The sequence below is a fragment of the Silene latifolia genome, chromosome 1, assembly GCF_048544455.1.
Source record: "Silene latifolia isolate original U9 population chromosome 1, ASM4854445v1, whole genome shotgun sequence".
Classification (NCBI taxonomy): Eukaryota; Viridiplantae; Streptophyta; class Magnoliopsida; order Caryophyllales; family Caryophyllaceae; genus Silene; species Silene latifolia.
Genome location: NC_133526.1, coordinates 200404293 through 200410549, shown reverse-complemented (window position 1 = coordinate 200410549; position 6257 = coordinate 200404293). Strand labels below are relative to the sequence as shown.

The window sequence follows — 6257 nt, the reverse complement described above, 5'->3', positions numbered from 1 at the left end:
AAACTAAGGAGTCAGACCGTAAAGACAACGGTTGACAAAAATAAGAGGTATTCGAGTTAAGAAGATATCTCGGGAAAGAAGAAGATACGTAAAATTTAGCATAAAGACAAGGTTCAACGATCGTTAAAGAGAAGGAAAGGAGAATAAAAGCGGCACAATGAAACGGTTACCGCTTACTAAACACTCATCAAAGCTTATGATAGATATGATAAGGTTACTTCACTAAGGTGCTCAACAAAGCCCTAAATGTCTACTACATCGTAGGACTAACAAGGATTCCACAATGGTAAGTATTCCTCAACTCAATTGATTCTAAGAGCCAAAATCAATTCACCACACAAATTCATTTGTTACCATCCATGTCCCAAAGTATCTCCTTTACAATTCTCGTCATTGAACTTCACTTACTATGTCATCTCCAAGTACCCTGGCTTGTTTACTCCATCATCTCACCACTTAATACTTCTAGTTTCCGATACCATAAATTGGAATCACATCCTTGAACTCACGAACTATATCGAACAACATTCCACCAAAATTCCCAAATTCAGATATGTTTTATAAGGTCAACAAGGGCTACTCTATACTAGATTTGGTCAACTTAAAAGGTTTAACAAACTAACTAATTCCGAAGTACAATACCAATCCATTAATCAACATCAATGTCCTATTGTATTCCTTTCAAGGCCCACAAGGATTAGGGCTAACTATCATACCTTTAATTCTCCACAAGAAATATCGAGACTCTCAAATGGAGTAGCTTAGGTTCATTCCATCCTATGTTCTAAGTTAGTACCCATACTGAATCATCTATAACAAACAAGCTCTCTATAGACATAAATCCCAAGGTATTTTCTCAACTCACTAAACTCTCACATTAAGCACAACTAACAAGATTAACCAAAGGATCCCAAGTTATATTCTCCTATACCACTCAAACCTTAACCAATCAATTTCTCAACTCGTTCACGCCCTCCAAAGTTACATTCTCTCAAAACTGGGTTCTCTTGGACAAGGGAACTATCCTGCGGTATAAAAGGAAAGTGTCCACATGGACTTTATTATAAGAAGAAGACGAACCTAAGATGAAACGGGAGAAAGAATTGAAAGGTAGTTACCTAGGCGAGATAAGAGGAATTTGAAAGACGAATGACCAACGAAAATGGAAGATTAAGGTAAGATACACTGAATACGAAAAGAAATATCAAGAAAGTGGAAGCATTCTACATTTGGCATAACCAACCTTTAGTGGCACCAAAACTAATAACTAACAATCAACAAACCTAACAATTAGCAATCACAAACAGACTACCACATAAAATCCTAATTCTACCCATCCTACCCTTCTCTCAAGTTTATTATTTTAAGGTCAAGTGATTTCTAAGTGGGGTGCACAAACGTGCGTCGAGAGCAATAGGCTCTGATACCAACTGTGACACCCTTAAATCTAACCTTGATAAAATACGTAAATTCTACAGAAAAACTGGTAGGATATGTTTGTAAATGGTTCAACTAGTCCAAAAACCTGCAATTTCAAAAAATTTCTAACTAAACCATTCACAACCAATTCCAACTCAAGAAGAGTGTCAAAAACCCTGCAACAACTGATAAACTAATTTACATACATAACTTAAGACGCGGAAATATAGTGATACAGACCAAAAATAGAAAGGGAGACATATGTCCCTTCAAATTATATACAAACCAAAAGTACAAAAGGTTTACTAATAGAATAGCCAAAACTAGGTCCAAGGTTCCTTGCTCACTAGCCGTCTGTGACCCCAAACAAAGCATCAACAACCTGTCAATCGCATTTTATACAAACACGAAAGCCACAATTCAGTGGGGAGTAACTTCGAGTCCTCCCAGCCACGAATCGTCAAAATTAATGTAACATGTAATGTAACATTTAAACAATTTGATAAACCATTTACTTATCATGTATTCTAACAAATGACCCCTAAACTGCCCCAACTAACTATCATGTGAATCATATAACAAATTGTAATCCAAACTCTATCAACCATAGCCGGCTTGCATCTCACCTTCTATGATTCATAGAATCATCAAACAAGAAAGGGCAATATATCAAAGACAGGCATAAGTTCTTAGTCCCGTCAATAGTCACTTTGTAACTCAAGTCTATACGACGAGGTAGGGAAGGTAATCGAACCGGTATCTTGGCTCAGCGGTTACTATTAAGAAAACATGGCCAAGAGACAACACAACCCTAGCCTAAAATCTGCGCAGACCTAGACATGCGGATACACACCACCGCACCCAAGACTCACAACTTTTTTTTAAAACAAAGTGAAGTGAGTACCCTAAGGACACCACCGAAGGGTCGGCTAGTACTTAAGCTGACCCCATACTATCAAAATTAGTACCTGAGGTCATGCCCCAACTTGGATAAACATCCACTAGTCAAGAACACAAAGGCTATCAAGCAGTGAACATATACTCGTCAGAGACTATAAAGACCTATCTATGATGAAGGCCGAAATACTCACCTAGGACCTAGTCACGGCTAGTCCCGACTTGAATATTTTAGCCCACACCACCCAAAACTCACCACATAAGTCAAGTAAGACACCCACTTAACCTTAAGAGGGCAAAAAGTCCTACTTACCAACATAAATTCTAACATTCTATCATGTGAAAGCTATATAAATGTCTATTTACAGCATACAATCCCAACAGTTCCTCAATAAGAATTCAATACTAATTTCCAATCCTAGCAATTATAACAATATAAAAGGCTTTAGGGAAAACTAGGGCCATTACTACAAAATAAGAAGCTATTTAAATTCAACTAACTAAATAAGAAACTATTTAAATTCAACTAATTACACATGTGAAATAGAGATATAATAAATGGCCTAAAACAAGAAAAAGGCCGATTATCTAATTCATTCAACCGAATTTTTACCCGCAACCCCAGCCCTGCGACAGGTACGGGTCAAATTGCGGCTGACCAATCACTCAATTAACTGACATCGCATCAGTCAAAGGGACACTACTACAAATACAGGCAACCACAACGCCCCTTTAACAACGAGTATTCACGAAAATCACAATAGACGTTGTAGAATGTATGGCGCGAATTTTAGTAAAATAAATTACAACGGGTATGGTTATAAAAACCGTTGTTATTAGTTTTAACAACGGGTCACACATGCACAACCGTTGTTAATAATTTGGCGCAAAATTGGCGCAAAGTTAGTGAAAAGTAATCACAACGGTTGATTTTGGAACCCGTTGTTAAAACTTATTTAACAACGGGTGTTTTTTACAACCCGTTGTTAAAACATATTTCACAACGGTTGTTGTTTAATAACCGTTGTCAATACTTTCTATACTATAAACCACACAAATGTAAGTCTGCTGCAGCCCAAAAACACAACCCTTAATACACAAACACAAACACAAAGAGACAAACAAACACAAAACACATACACACTCTCTTTCTCTCTTTCTCTCTTTCTCATCGTCCCTTTATCTTCTCGCCATCAGTGTGATTTCATCGTCTATTACGTTACGTATTTATCAGGTAAAATCTCTCGCCGTCATTTGTTAGTTTCATCGTCATTATTTTCTTTTTCTATTTATTTCTTTTGCATGTATGTGTTTGTATCGACCATTATGTTATTTGTTTAAGTATTGTTCGCATAATTAGTTAGTAAAACAATGAAGAAGCAAGATGAAGAAGTAAGATAAACATAATTAATATATATATATATATATATTTATAAATACATAAATTAAAAAAAAAATTACATATGTAAAAATGCAATTCTTATATATTCATAGAGGATCTTATTATGCTCTATCGTATCCGTCCTCTCCTCCTTAGCTATTTGGAGGTTCCGTTCAAAGATTTGCTATATCGTCATATAGCCGCAATCGCCGCTCGCTCCGTCAAGCCATCTTCTTTGGCGTACTTCATGGGATCGAGCATCCGCAAGGTAGCTTCTGAAACTTTCCTCAATATGGAGGAACCGGCGGATGAAGTTGTTGTTGTTCTCGATCATGGTAAGAGTCTTAAGGATGAAATCATTCATTTTGTTGGAGTTTTTTGAGTTTGTTTTGAAAGATTAAGTAGAGTTTGTTTTAGCAGTTAGGGTTTGGAGATATGAATATATTGAGATAATGGAAATGTTAGTTGAGATATGCAATGTATTTATATACTAAGCAATGTGTGGGTTGATTTGCTTTTTAATTAATATATATGTTAGGAAGTTGTGCCATAATCATCATCATCATATCTCTCAATAATGTTGCTTCAAATCTTATTACTAACCCTTCTCATTCCATATTATCCGTTCATATGTACAAAGGTGATGTCGGTAATAATGCATGCATCGAATTCTAACAGTAGTAATTATGCATGCATCTAGTAATATTTAATTTAATTTTTTTTTTATTTTTTAAGAACAAACAACAACGGTTATTTTAAAACAACCCGTTGTCGTTAGTTATAACAACGGTTTTGTATATTAAAACCCGTTGTTATAACTTTCCCCCCAAAATTGAGTCACACTTTCCACAACGGGTTTTTATACTTAAAACCGTTGTTAATAGTTTTCACAACGGTTTCCTTAATAAAACTAACCGTTGTTAAAACCTTCTACAACGGTAGCTTTAACAACGTCCGCTTTTTTATATAACAACGGTTTTTGACCGTTGTTATAGCCTGTATCTGTAGTAGTGGGACTAAGGCTCAGTTTTCGGCACAATCAACAAAACATTTCAATTATAGCTATAAAATTCATTTTGAGCCTATTAATTACCATATCATTTTGTAAATTATCCTAACATGTGATAATTGTCAATATAACATAATTTTTCTATCATTAGCATAACTTTTAGCTACTTTTATGATTCTCTTAACAAATTTAACCATGTATACTCATTCTAATTATATCCATGATGAACTTAAAATGACGGACAAAGCATGGAAAACCGCGAAACAAGCAACGGACCGACCGGGCCAACCCCAAGACCGGCCGGGGCTGCCGTGGGCTGCTGCCGCTGCTGCTGCCGGCCGCCGCCGCACCATTTCTTTCTTCTTTTTTTCATTTTTATACATTATAAGACCGTCTGAAAATTAATTAATCGTCCCCAATTCAACTTTGATAATTTAAACTACCAAAAGGCACAAATTAAGCTTGCATGCAACTAAGTTTAACATGTGAAAATTACTACCCAAACAAAAATTCACCAAACATACAAAAATCAAAAACATGTGACGATCTTTCGTCGAGTAACTCGAAATATGTTACCTTAAGCTAGAATATGAGCAATTATCACCTCAAAACCGAAACCCTAACCACAACTAACCGCTATCCTCTACAATATACGAGTCCCCGAACTCGTCTTCCAATCCTTCACCTAATTAAACAATAAAAACACAAAAATTAAGCATATACACCGAAATACCGAAATTTCATCTTAAAAAAAACTGAAATTAAATTATACCCAGTTGTAGATCGCGACGAGAGGATTCCGGAAAGGTAAATTATGCGAAAAACGGATAAGAAACGAGTAAGATGTGACGAAAATGAGCTTGATTTATTGAAAATGGTGTTTTGGGTCTTTTTCTTAAGATGTTGATGATGATGATAGAACAAAATCAGAAAAAACAAGAAAATGGGAAGTGTGGTACGCGTAAGGAAGAAAGAAAGGAGGAAAAGTACGTACGGGATTTTTAGTCGGGATTTTTACGAGTCGGTTTTGACTCGTTTCAATAATAATTAAATCCGTAAGTCAAACGCAAATTCCGTCAAGTCCAAAGTCTTTAAACACGAGATTACAATAAAATTGAGTATTCATACGACCCATTTCCAATTTCGTTTACCCAACGTTCAAACGAATTGTCATTTTCCCCCCGATACGCCCTTATTTCGAAATAAAAGATTTTACACGGTTTAAACTATTTTTAAACATTTCAAAACTATCAAAATAAATACTTTTCTTCAAAATATAATAAAATTATATTTCTTTAAATTATTTTTACTTTAAATACTTAATTATCACTTTTATTTTGATTAATAAATTATTTCTGAAATATATTAACGGTCCGAAATTTACGGGGCGTTACAGTCAAGGTCTTTGATTTATGATTCACAATATTTTATTATAAAATTGTTTATTGGAGACGTACTCAACCATAGTACATAAACAAATCTCTCAAAATTATTATTTTTAGTTGATATATGGTTGATAATTTTAACTAAGGGTTTTTACAACGTGTGCCC

The 6257-nt window shown here is 35.1% G+C and overlaps 1 long non-coding RNA gene across 1 annotated transcript; it reads right to left on the bottom strand.

Moving 5' to 3' along the window:
* Positions 1-208: 208 nt before the first annotated feature.
* LOC141617432 (uncharacterized) lies at positions 209-5780 on the bottom strand. The gene is made up of 3 exons (XR_012531115.1): positions 5479-5780; positions 5283-5391; positions 209-1801 (listed from the first exon to the last, which is right to left on the bottom strand). It is a non-coding gene; the product is annotated as an uncharacterized LOC141617432 (long non-coding RNA).
* Between the last annotated feature and the right edge of the window lie 477 nt (positions 5781-6257).